The sequence below is a fragment of the Mytilus trossulus genome, chromosome 14, assembly GCF_036588685.1.
Source record: "Mytilus trossulus isolate FHL-02 chromosome 14, PNRI_Mtr1.1.1.hap1, whole genome shotgun sequence".
In the NCBI taxonomy this organism is placed as follows: domain Eukaryota; kingdom Metazoa; phylum Mollusca; class Bivalvia; order Mytilida; family Mytilidae; genus Mytilus; species Mytilus trossulus.
The window spans coordinates 58668203-58683131 of record NC_086386.1 but is presented as its reverse complement, the minus strand read 5'-3'; positions in this window follow the sequence as shown (position 1 = coordinate 58683131).

The following is a 14929-nucleotide window of genomic DNA, read 5'->3' as shown; positions in this document are numbered from 1 at the left end:
TGGACCACCAGGGCCAACCAGAAATTGGAATTCATTAGATTAAAAGTATTTTATAACATCTTCAGTATTTAATTAACTTTTTCTCAATACTTAAAAAATAATTCTATATTTTAAAATCAAGTTGATCCAACATTTCTTCTATTTCGATATCAGTATGCGAAAGTGCCTGTCAACATATTTTTTAAATAATCCAGTCTTGCATGTACGTGTCATTTAAGACGATTGTTCCTTAAGACGTTTGTGCTTCAGAAAAAGAGGCGACAGATACAATTGAGACATTCAAAACATATAAGTTTGAATAACCGACAACGCCAAGGCAAACAAAAAGATAACAACCAAACGACGAACACTATATACATTGAACAACCGGATCACTTCCGCGCTTCATACAAAATGTACTTCGGTCAACGCTTTTACAACCCTATAAATTTACAAAAAGAAGCATTCAATTCTTAATTATTAAATGTTACTTTTATTTTTAGTTAAGTACTGTTAAGCGATTGTGTTACATTTAGAGCTTGCTACAAGTACACGAACAAAACAATTATACTGTTCGTTGGTTGGGTGGGCAGAGCTATATTATATGCTATTCGTATGTTCCTTTTAATATAATTCAATTGATAACACATAACGGAGCCGGATGACTCGACCACAACAAAATATCGACACCATTCTGATTGATTAATATTTGATTGATGTCCAGTGGAAAATATTATAAATCAAGTCGAAGACAATAATCAGTATCTGACTACACGTATCTGTTTTTAATATGTTCATGATATTCTACACCTGATATCAATATAAAATGGTGCATAACACTACAGCGAGATAACTCTGTATAAATATGCTGAACGTTTAAATCACGTTCTATTGCTTTCTATGATCAAAAGTGTGACAAACTGCTATTCGCCCAATGATTTTTTCCGAAAATTGAACGAGCAAATTCAACTTCAGCCAAGGTCTATCCAGTAAAGTTACTGTTATAAACCAATACGTGACGACATTCAACTACAAATAAATCAATAAGTCAATAACAGAAAGAAAATAAAATCCGTTGGCAAAGATATTGCGCACTATGTTGGCACTACTTAAAACAACCTTTGAAAAAACATTTGAACGAAGTTGTAATTAAAAATGTGACATAAGTTCAATCCAACTAAAAGCAAATATATAGACAGACCACATGAAACTGACAGATTTTTGGTAATATTATATAACAGAAGAAATAATATCCTTTCATTAGTCCCTATCGACATGATATACATGTACTTATCAGATATTAAAAATGGAAAGAATTATACTGCAAAAGTTAACATACCTATACAGAAAAAAAGGACAGTCACTTTTAAACGAATATACGCATTGATGTGTGATAATACATAATTAGCCACAAATATACCAGTACACAATAACAGGGACTTTTTAAAATGCAATTTTATCAAAATATATAACATATATTATATCCTTTCTAAATAAACACAAAACGTCTACAAAGTAGCCACAGCTGTACACCACTATTAATTTTCCTAGCATACCCTTATAACGTTTGTTCATATTAAAAAATATTACACTGCGAATTTGCAAAATTGATGGTATGTGTTGATATGCACAGTATAAGTCATACATTATATCCAATTTTCAGGGGAATCCCCTCTGTACAGGTCATAAAATTAGCCAAAACGCAGCTATACTGGTATGGACAAATCAAGAGACAATTGTTGACGTCTTATGCATTGTGACTTAGATAGGGAGTTGGCTCAATGACAATCATACCCGGTCTTTCTATTTAGATAATGAGAAAAAAATTATTTGACATACTAAAGAATCTTACCAACGCTCGCTTGAATATAATATCCATCGATAAAAAAAATCAACTAGCCATTTCACATGGATTTCTGAGTCAATGCATATAGTTATTAAAATACTTCTTGGGTTTAAAATGCTGAAAACTGCCTATGTAATACAAATTGCAACTCGGCCAATACAGAATTACTTGGCCAATTTGTTTCTGTATTGGCCGAGTTATGATCACGTCAATACAAAATCTCGGAACGTCTCTTACTTTAAGATCGAAAGTCATGATAAACACGTCAAACTTGAAGTAAATAGTCTTTTGGAAAATATACACAGCTTCATTTGCTCGCCATAAACATGCCGAAACGTTCATTGTGGCATATATTTCCGTTTGAAAACTGTCACATTCTTTTGAAAAAGCATTGTGTGAGCAGATAACTAAATATAATTTTTTTGAGACCTCCAGTACAAATCGATTTACTGTTTACCTTCGCTTGTCGTGTTTTGTAAGTGTCATTTATTTTTCAACAAGGATCAGACATATTAATTGAAAAAGGATGTTATGTGATTGTTCAAATCTTCGTTCTTCAATCAATTGGTTCATGGATATTTTTTAATCATATTTAACACTCATTTTTGTTTTAAACAATCATTTTTGTTTTACATTAGTCATGCAATTGCAGTGCACTTCTATGGCATATTTATGTGTCGCATCTAAATACGAACTTTAAAATTTGTTAGTGAGTAGAAAGGGGTAACAAAAACATCAGAGAAAATAAAGACTGTCAATATTGCGCTTTGTATCCAAGCAAACTACCATCATGTAATTAAAAACATCCTGAAGTCTACTTGGATTTAGAATGAATGTACGGTTGTTGATATTATGAATGCCAATGTCCATCGGTAAATAGACCAAAAGGTGTAGGTTCAGTTAGACCCCTTTTTGGCTCCAAAATATAGCAGTTTTAAAAAACTGTGAAATTATCTTGTTATCTTTGAGCTATTTATTGGTAAGAAGAATGCTTATGCTACATAAGTATGGACTGTTTGTTACAATACAATGCACAATTATCGGGTACTAGCATCATTAAGTGATGCTAAATTACAGAAATCTTCATAATTTTAGCAATTTAGTTAAATTTTAGACGGCTTTCGTCTTAAATGAAAGTTGCCGCATTCATGTTCATTCATAATACTGAAATGTAATTTGTAATTTATGATGATGCATAACATATGTAAAGGTTGGGGATGAACACGGATGCAGCCACTTTCATGTTTGACAAAAAAACATCTGAAAAGTGTCGTTTTTTGGCATATTTGATAGATTAATCATATTTCAGCTTGAATCGGAGTGTTTTAATGACTTAATCAGTGTAAATCCTTCACATATAAATTAATGGAATCAATTGTAATAGACAGTTAAGTGATTAAAAAGTGTCCTAAATCTTTCGTTGGATGAACCTGAAATTTGAGGCCAAAGTCGGCCCTTACCGGACCTACTCCTTTATTTCGTGTATTTTAAACAAATTATGTTGAACTGTTTGTTAACAATATAATATCAATCTAATATTAATTTACTTTATAGAACGTTAATTCTGGTACATTGAGTAATATTAAAAGCTATATCATGGTGCATATTATATATTTGCTTAGGATGACTTAGTGTATGCAATGGCATTGTAAAGTCTAAGGTACTTTCACCTAATTAATATTCTTCAGTATCGTGACTGGTTTCTGTGTTCATTAATTGCGAGTTCCTTGAAATGGTACTCTAGATTATAAGTATAAAAAGAGCACCAGCTGTGTTCACCAAAATTACTGGGAAAGAAGTTCAACTCTTTATTAACCCTGGCTGTATATATATTGGGTTGTTTGTGTTGGAAGTGGTGGTTGGTTTTGGTACTGTGTCTCTCTTTTTTTTTTTTTTCGTAAATTAAGTTGACAGCTGTAGTATAGGTACTGAAATTGCGATTAATATCATTTGATTAAACATAATTCCTATGAGCTTCAACCACTTTTAAATTTGTTTTACTACTTTCACGAAGTCTGAAAAGAACAAACAAACATACTTAGATCATTATATAATTGTTTTAAATATAAAAACATATATAATTATCTTGATAATCACAAATTACAAGAACTGGTTACAGGTCCAAATAAAAATAACAACTTTTCCATATATGTATTGTTCGAAAAAGGTATTATTATAGATTATCGTTGATCATCTCAACGAGATTGATTTTCTCGCTTGAGCTGGTACAGCGAAAGTGAGAAAAGCAATCGAGTTGAGATGACCAATGATAATCTATTTATCGCTATTTTACCTATGACGACGTTGTCAATTTCATCATGTTCATGTCAATTTCGTTAGCAACGCCACGTGGCCTCCTTAGTTTCTAGTGATAATTATTCCATCTCAAGCGAGTAGCATGATATGAAAATTATCACAAAAAAAGATCAAACGAAAAATGCACAAAATAGCGATAATTACCATTATTAAGTGATGATGAATTGAGAAGCATCATATCAACAACGAAACCCTCCCCTAATCACCATAAAAGGTATCTTTATGGACACTTTATTAATATAAGACATCATCTGCTAATGTGACCCCTACTTCTAGTGGCACTATAAAAGATGTCTCTATCAAACCTTTCTTTACTTATAGTTTGATAGTTTGAATTATTTTACTTAGTCATTTTGGTGCCTTGTATAGCTGACTTTGCGGTATGAGCTTTGTTCATTGTTGAAGACCGTACGGTGATCTATATATTTTGTTTTCTGTGTCATTTTGGTCTCTTGTTGAAAGTTGTCTCATTGGCAATCACGCGACATCTTCTTTTTTATATTATAACACAAACTGCTGGTATGAGCCTCCATAAGCTATTAAGAAAGTTTCTCTTTTGAACCATTTTGTACTGTTATATAACCTGCATGTATGATAATTCAACGTAAAATGCCTCTAATGTGCTGTAAATGATACAACAAGCGACACAAAATTAAAAAAAAACATTCTAGTCTAAAGCATCAATTTTAATGTTTCAAATAGATTTTTAATTAGGACTTCAAATTTGGTTGACAGATATGGCTTTTCAATAATATGCAAACTTTTGAAACAAACATTTATTCGATTATCTTTTTTACTGAATAAAAGCAGAGATTTAGAGAATGCTTTAAAGTGTTATTAGGTAGATTCACATGAATATGTTGTCATAATCTAATATAGATATGAAAATGACTTATTCTGTACTTGATTATGTACCAGGAAGAACTAGGTAAAGCTATTGATCATTCAGGTTAAGAATACGTTTATGATATATGTATGACTTGGAATGTCCTTCTTGATCAAATCAATGAAGTTGGCTTATATCGGTACATTAATAAAAAAATACATCAGACAAACTATCACTAAGATATCACTCGTCTTTTCGGTCGGTAGAGTTAAAAATGATAAGTTAAATAAAACAAAGTCGAAACGAATTTACAACCAATAAAAGAACTTGTATTGCAGCTGTTTATTAAACAAATGGTATGGGATTTCTTTTTAAAGTCTGATGATAGTAATCTTTTTATTGAGTATACGACATGTCTTAAACTTTTCATTTTTTGTACTCAATAACCTTTATATTCGAAATTGGAAGTATGATAAATTTGCAATGTACGCTTGATGATATTTCATTTGATTTGTAACAACTTTTCCTTCTACAATTCTTAAAAATTGGCTATCAACGATTTTCTCAACTCATGTTTGGGATTCATCACTATATGTGCAATGTACACTTTAATGAGTTTCATTTGATATGCAACAACCTTACCATCTTAGAAGTTTTAATTTGTGCACTTAATGCCATTGATCTTCTTTTTGAATGAGCAAGGAGAGTTGCATTTTCAGTTTTGGAGTACAGCTCATTTGAAGATAAAAGTGATATGTCACATTACATCATTTTACAAAGCAAAAGCAAAAGAAGCAATATTAATTTGATATGTAGAATTTAAAAACACATACAAAATCTGTATTAAATAAAAAAATCTTCTGAATATTCAAGCTTGAAATTTAATCGTTAAAATTGTTGGCACACTATTACCAAAGCAATCTTTATGTTAATTAAGTGCCAGTCTGCCTAAGAATCAGGCAGTGGTGAAAACATGACCAATAAAAACCCACCCAATTTGACATTGATTTCAGTTCATAAGATGTAGTTATGCACAAAAATAACATTCATTTCCGTTTTTTTTCCTGGTAATAGAAGATACAATTTGGTTGAAATGTACTACAAATTAACGAATAAGGGGAGATAACTCTGTAATTTGCTATCATTCTAACCAATTGTCTAACCAAGTTATTTGATATTACCAGACACATACAAACGAAAGACCAATTATTTTTAACTCGGGATGATGGTTAGTATTAAATAGCATGATTAGCTCGGTGGGTTTTTTCTGACCATGTTTTAATTTTTACATAAATTGCCTGATTCTTACAAAGACTGGCTCTTAACACTGCGATCTGTTCATGTACATGTTTCTCATATTGATTTTATCTGTACCTTTATTTAAGATACATGCAAAAAGAAATCAATTGTTAAATGGAAATAACTCTAAAAGGGAATGATGAAATCTTTCGCAGCCTCATCTAGTAAAACTTCATAAGGATATGTCCAAATAAAGTAATTTCTTCAAAATTAACTTTGATGGTCATTTCGAAAAGACAACAACAAAGGGGTAATAGCTTTAAAGCGGATGATGAATTCCTTCACAGACCTATGGTCATTTGGTTATAATTCACGAGGCGGTCTATCGATGATCCAAATTTCGTCTTCACTTTTGATCTTAACAACAATGGAGTTGAATTAATTTTGTCCAAATTACAAATTCCTGCTTACGTTTATTACGTCTACACATATGTACTACCATCATGGGGTAAAGTGTAATTGTCATACTTATAAAAAGATGTGGTATGAGTGTCAATGAGATAAATCTCCATCTAAGTCACAATTTGTAAAAGTAAACCACTGTAGGCTAATGTAGCACCATTCAAACGGAAAAAAGCAACAGTCTAACCAATGAAAAAAAGAGAAACACTCATGAAACACTTAGGACGGTTGCACAGAGATGCAATATACATATACCTGAAACAATAGTGTAACATCCAAACATATAGAAAGACATACTATAAAATATCATTTGGAATGGCTTAACTTAATCAATAGAAATATTAACAAAAACAACTGAATATACACTGAACGAATACATTTGATGTTTGACAAAATCTAAAGAAAAAACAATAAAGACGGGGTAATATGTTAAACAATTTAAGAAATACCACCATGACAACAACAAATAATAAACTATATTCATATTGCTGGTGTTATTTATTTTTCTTAGCCTTGATTAACCAATAGCAGATACTCCTCAAATCTCTTTAATACAAGAATAAGGAGATGTAGAATAATTGACAATGAGACGACAACAATCCACAGATTGAGTGGATGTTAGCGATTATTGCCAACTGATTGCTCTCCAATAATGACATAAACATACCGATTTGTGACAGTTAAAACAATTTATGACTATTATGTTGTGATATACTACAACTGCCTATTATTATACCGTATTGTAAGCATTATTCAATACTTAATTGTTTAAGGTGTCGATGTGTTTCTGCTATTTCATTCTTTTTATATAAATAAGATCTTAAAAGTGTATACCGTTTCATATATTGTGTTAGTAAAATTGGTACTTTAACCAATATTGTTTTGGTTTCGTGGTGTGTAATTTACAAGTGGAATACAAAAGTGTCAAAAGAAGGAAAATTGTATAATAAATACGCAACCAGAAACACAAACTTTGAAGAAAAACGACAGACGACGAAGTGTTTGGGAACTTTTTGGCATTATCATGTATTTCTAATCCAATGTAATAGTTTCCCTGACCTATTCTCATATTTACAAGCTTGAAAGGCGAACTATTCCAGCGGGAGCTGCCTTGTTATCTTGTTAATAGGACGTGGTCCCTCCCAGTATAGATTTTAAAGCAATACAATTATAAAAGATAAGAATAATACATTGTAAAAGAGAACCAATTTCAATTGTAAGACAGAACAATTACAATGTATTCGTTTAGATGAGTGGCTAAATTTACCTTTGTTTAATAGCATGAAACGAGAAATGATCTTGATATATGAAAAACAAACAGACGATACAGTACGTCGGACAACAATACTTCAAAATTAACTTGATTTACGTAATAAATCAATAACTCGATCCTTTAGATAGTTATGATAGTCTGCACGTAACATAATTACTTTCTCACATATTTTTCCAACTGTTGGTCCTTTCTCGAGAAGAAATATGTTTTTTTATCATATTTTTATTCAAAAGAAACAAGTAGATGGATACATATCATCCTTGTGTATGTTCCGTCGTGATCAAGACTGGGGCATTCTTGTTTTAGTCAACCTATTAAACTTTCTGTCGTTACCTCTGTTAGTCCCTCATAGTTCAGAGAAAACGTGTGGATTAGGTTAGGTCAGTAGGAGGTTACAGTGAAATCAACTTATATCTTACATGTAGGACGTATTTCATTTGTCAATTAAACCCTTCAGAAATTATTCCACCTGGTGATATAGTGTCCTATATCTAACAGTATAGTGAACGTAGTCATGTAGTAGAGAGGTGAAATACACCAACAGGGAAATTTAAACTCAAAAGTCGCAAAAAAAATCATAACGCTGAAAAATCAAATAGACAAACAATAGTATACATACACACCACAAACCTCAAAACAAAAACTGGGGTAATATCAAGAGCTTTGGAAGGGCTACAAGACACAGCAACACATATTGAATCTGTCACGTTGCTCGTGTACGTAATATTCCTATGATAAGTCTGCTTCAATAGGTACATTCAGGGAAAATATTATGTAGATATATAAAAATTTGAAAATGATTTTTAACTCAAGGGGCGCATTTTTTGTTGTTTTTTATTGTTATTTAATAATACGTAAGTATCAGGTAGCTCTCAATGGTATCTGTCGACATTTATGTATATCTCTATCTTGTTCAAAATTATTATGTAATTGTGGGATTTCAACATGTTTAATACGTTTTCAATTTAAAATAAGTATTTGGTTGGTGTTTTGTTCTTTCTATTTTAACCCGAATACCAAGTTAATATAAACTAGCTCATAATTGAATGACGCACAAAACTTCCGTCAAACTTTACAACGCCTTGTCAGAAATAAAACTAACCTAATATCGATTTTTTGTCCTTAATTATCTTCAACTTCGTATTTTATTTGGCATTTTCAACATTTGTTGATAGTGAGTCTTTTTTTAGACAAAACGTGCGTCTGGCGTAAAAAAAATCAATCCATGTATCTATGATGAGTTTATTCATAAACAAATGAGTTAACGTTATAAGGATATGACATTTCAATACATGATACAATATCACAATATCCTTTTATTGCAGTCTTTCATCTCAAAAGCAAACGGACTACTTCAACATGGAGAAAACCTCTTCGAGTTTAGACGACCTCTAGCATTGGTCCGAGGGATATTCCATAATGTCATTAACAAATCCTATGTACGTATCGCTTTTTGTAGGTATATTTATGTAGCATGGTTAGATTGATTGAAATATGAATTCCTTACATGTACTTCTGTTTGACTATATAAATGAATCTACACTCCTAAGCCGCATTTACAACAGCACTTATGATCTTGGAACGGCCAGATACACCTTATCACCTCCTAGAAACAAAGTAAAAGCTAAATAGTCAACTAACTGAATCAGAACTAGACAATACGTAGAAAGTCCGCAATATCCAGACTGGATAGTCGGACGGAAAAACCCACATTTCATCATAAGCCGCATTCTCAATACCACGATGCGCGCTAACAAACGTATACGAGGAGAGCTTTATATCAAACCACGCTTTGTTATCATTTATAGATACATGGGAGAATTTTCAATTCCAATAGAGCAGGTGTTCTCTATCTTTACTGATCGTTTGCTCGAAATTTTAAATTTAAAAAATATGGCGAAATTAAAGTTTCACAACATTTTGATTCAACTGTAAATGTATGTGTAACAGACGTTGATATTCTTCATGTGTATAATACTTTACAGCTTACATGCTCTAAAACAGATCCCATCCACAAATGTGTCTGTATACAGATTTACAAATCTTATCGTACAATTTGTTCCTATTCTGCTATCAAAAAGTGAACCGCAAACAGGAAGAGTATAGATACATATTTTTTTTTGCAGATCCATTTCTTGTCAAAGAGAATGGTAGCACTTTAGACCGAATAGTTATCAAAAGTACCAGGATTATAATTTTATACGCCAGACGCGCGTTTCGTCTACATAAGACTCATCAGTGACGCTCAGATCAAAATAGTTAAAAAGCAAAACAAATACAAAGTTGAAGAGCATTGAGGACCCAAAATTCCAAAAAGTTGTGCCAAATACGGCTAAGGTAATCTACTCCTGGGGTAAGAAAATCCTTAGTTTTTCGAATAATTCAAAGTTTTAAACAGAAAATTTATAAAAATGACCATATAATTGATATTCATGTCAACACCGAAGTGCTGACTACTGGGCTGGTGATACCCTCGGGGACGAAACGCCCGCCAGCAGTGGCATCGACCCAGTGGTGTAAATAGTAAAAAGTACCGAAACGTTTTCATCAGAAGTTCAAAACATGAACTTGATAAACTGCGAAAAACTCTTGTTTGTACAATGGTCATTCTTTTGAAATGTTTGCTTGGACTTCGTCGGGATTTCTTTTTTATATTCAGGACCATCTTATCAAACACTTCGACGGTTGACATCGGACAGTTAGCACCATCCTATTCATATTTTCAATAACACAATTTAAAGCACAAATTGCTTGGACAATATCTGAGTCATTATCGATATTTGGATATACTTGTAAACAAAGTTAAATGTATGTTGTTTTTGTCAAACAACAAATCTACTTGACCTGTAAACGTGTGACTATAATATCAAGTCTCAAAGCCTGAGAGCAAATAAGATAAATAACTGATTTGAAGGCAACAGTAGTTTACCGCTTTTCGAAACTCGTCAAATGGTTGAGAAAAAAAAACCAAATCCGGGTTATAAACTAAAACTAAGGGAAACGCATCAAATATTAGAAGAGAACAACGCAACAACAGAAACACAACATTAAAATGTTACACACACAGAAACGAACTATAATATAACAATGATCATTTTCCTGACTTGGTACAGGACATTTTAAGAAAAAAAAGATGCTGGGTTGAACCTGGTTTTGTGGCATGCAAAACCTTCCGCTTTTATGGTAATGTTAAATATAACATTGAAATTCAATACACCAGACGTGCGTTTCGTCCACACAAGACTAACCAGTGACGCTCAGATGAAAAACGTTTGAAAGCCAAAACAAGTACAAAGTTGAAGAGCACAGAATACCAAAAGTTTCAAAATGTTGTGCCTAATACGGCTAGGGTTTTTTGAACGATTACAGTGTACTAGTTCTGTCTTACAATTGAAGTTGGTGCTCTTTTACAGTGTATTATTCTTATCTCTTTTTAATATTGTATTGCTTTAAAATCTATACTGGGAGGGACAACTTCGTATTAACAAGATGATAGGGCGTGCCGCCAGAATAGCTCGCCTTTCAAGCTTGTAAATATGTGAATAGGTCGAGGAAACTATAACATTGGATTAGAAATACATGATAATGCCAAAAAGTTCCCAAAACACTTCGTCGTCTGTCGTCTGTCGTCTGTCTTCAAAGTTTGTTTTTCTGGTTGCATTTTTATCATACAATTTTCTCTCTTTTGACACTTTTGTATTCCATTTGTAAATTACACACCACAAAACCAAAACAATATTTAAATTTAGTAAAGTGAACAATTTTACCAACACAATATTTGATAAGGTATACATTTTTAAAATCTAAATTATATAAAAAGGATGGGATAGCAGAAACACATCGAAACCTTTAACAATTTAAAAGTATTGAATAGTGCTTACAATGTTTTAAACTATTCTGTTTTCTCAAATGAATAGTTTCAGTTTTTGTTATGCCGGTATCTTTAATACCCGACAATACGATATAAGAATAGGCAGTTGCAGTATACCACAGCATAATAGTCATAAATCATTTTAACTGTCACAAATCGGTATGTTTTTGTCATTATCGGAGAGCAATCAGTTGGCAATAATCGTTTACATCCACTCCATTTGTTGATTGTTGTTGTCTCATTGTCAATTATTATACATCTCCTTTTTCTTGTACTAAAGAGATTAGAGGAATAACTGCTATTGGTTGATAAAGGCGAAAAAAAATATAACACTAGCAATATGAATATAGTTTATTATATTTTTGTCCCAAGGATAAGAAAGATCGATTCGTCCGTTGGAATATGACATCGGCTACGTCCACTTCTACGGACAGGTTTTCTGAGAACAAAATGATATAGTTTAATATAAATATGATAATATATGTAACATTACTGTAGTTCATATACATACATTGAAATAAAATATTTAGAAATGACTTGATCAATAAAATCCAACTTAAATTCAGTGGTTCACAATACTTTTTTTTGTCAAAAGAATATACAATGTTTTGTGAATCATTCAGACCAATAAACAACATTCCTAACCATAATCAATATGATGAGTGTCATATGTTTAGCAGGAATTGTTTACTCTTAACATGGTTAAGTTGCAATTTCTATCACTCCTTTTGTTTTGTTTTTGTTTTGTTAATTTCTTTGATTTCAACTGTTGAATACATGTTATATTCATGTATAGCGTTCTTCAATAAACGTTAGGTACTCTCGTAATTATTTGTTTCTTCTTTGTTAAAAATCATTCTTTTTTGTAAAAAGACAAAACATTGAATATCGGTCTTGCACGTACATGAGTCTGAATGCTTCAGCATGTCAAATATGATACAAAACATATATTCAATATTTTCAGAAATTCATAAAAGATTCTAATGCAACAACGTTTGTAACGTTCATTTTGATTGGATAACGTCACTTTCTTACATGGCATCAATTGACAATTGATGATATGGGACGTACGCGCAAGCGCAGACAGCATATGACAGATTTTAAAGACATGTTTTAAAGTTGTTTTCTGTCAGTTTCATTAGAAAGGAGATAACAATATTGTATTTTAAGCTCCGACGGCAGTAAACTTAATTTGCGACCATCAAATCCCCAATTGATGCCGTCGGAGCTTAAAATACAATACAATTACATCCTAAATGTTCATACTAACCCTTGGAAATTCGCAAACAAATCTTTCCGTGTCATCACATTCTTCATTTTCCCATTCCCAGACATTACGAGCGCTATCAAATTGTATTTCCATACAGCTCTGCCCAATACTCTGTTCGTTTACTGTGAAAATAAAAATAAGGTATTTATCTTTAAGAAGTACACCTCTGTCTAGAATTAAACTTTGTTCTTAACCTGAGTTTGGGGTTTATAAGACTGTAAAGAAATAATAAGTAAAGAAAAAATCACATGGTGTTTCACTTCTTTTTTTGCTACGGTCTTTCGAAAATACCCAATTTTATGATTTTCTCATTTTTTATCACTTTATACCTATTTATGAGCTATTATTGTGGGAAAAAAACACAGTTCCACAAATAAACTTTTTGTCGTACTTTCACTAAAGATGAAGTAGACCAATCTGAATAAAGGTTACTTAAAAAAACTCTAGGTAGGTGTGTGTTAATATAAGAAAGTTTTATCATATTTTGATGCTTTTTTGTGTCAACTTTATGATGCTCTCAATTTTCAAAAAATTCTGGCTAAAAAGACTGACTTGATTGGTTTTTAATTTGAAAACTGGATTACTCAAAATCTATTCATTGTTAATACACAGTTTTTCGCAGAGTTATGTTTGATTATAATATTTTTGAAATCATTGATATTTTTTACTTGTATCACATGTTTTGGAAATAATTCCAGAACGAGATTTCAACGAAATTAAAACGTCAGAAGAATACATCCTTAACATTAGTGTTTAGGTAGTATGAGTGTGTTTCGCCATCTTTGATTGTAAGTAATAGAGAATCTAGCAAAATTTGATGAGGAATGGAGAAAACTAAAAAAATAAATGTGAATTGTCATTCAAAAGATATTTATAAGATTTTGATTTATAAATATATATATTTTTACTAGCGTACAATGTAGATTCTTTTTGCTTGATTTGATTCTAAATGATTTTAAATTGGCATTTTACCAAAACACAACAACAATCGACAACGATTTGCTTAATAGTAATCAGTGTGCTCATTTTCATTTCGTCGAAAGTCTAGGAGCCTTTTTTTCTCACCTGAAATTTATGCATGCAATTTATTCAATGTCGAACGAATATATCAAACAGGCTCTGTATAATTGCAAGGAACGATTAAAAACGTGATGATTCCAGATTTCTAAATGTCAGTTTCTCATTTTCAACAGTAACATACCCTGTGCTGTATCTTATCGGTTTTACATTCATATTTCAAAGGATTAATGTGTTATGCTCGAGCTTGTTCGCGTTATACGGACTACGTTTGCAGTGTTGTGCTTCTTTTCTAAAATTGCTCGAACAGAGGTATGAGGAAGAACGACAAAAATCGGCACTTCATACGTTTTCTAGTCATCCTCACAAATTGTTTGACCAAAACGACATCTCTGTAAATCAACTCACTATCAGCAAAATTTTGCAGACTTAGCTCTCAGTTTCACAGAATTGTCTTCTAAAAATTGAAACTTTTTCTGGTTGTGACATTTGATTAATCTTACTTCTTTTGTTGTTCATTTGGTCGCGATTATTGTTTCCTTGGTTTATCTTCTGAATAATGTAACAATACTGATGACCCGTGAGAGCCTACAAACTGATTTTTCCTCGCAAAAAGGTTAATGCGTAAGTCCTCAGTCAGTGAACTTGCTAATGTTTTTTTTTGTAATCCATTGCATCCGTTTGCTGTCTAAGGGAATCTGATTTTCTCAGGTAAAACTATTGATCTGCCTATTTAGGTTCAGGACGATTCAATAAAATTTAGAATGAAAATGGAGAAAAAGTCAAAGAGACAACAACTCGACCAAAGAGCAGACAACAGCAGATCTAGA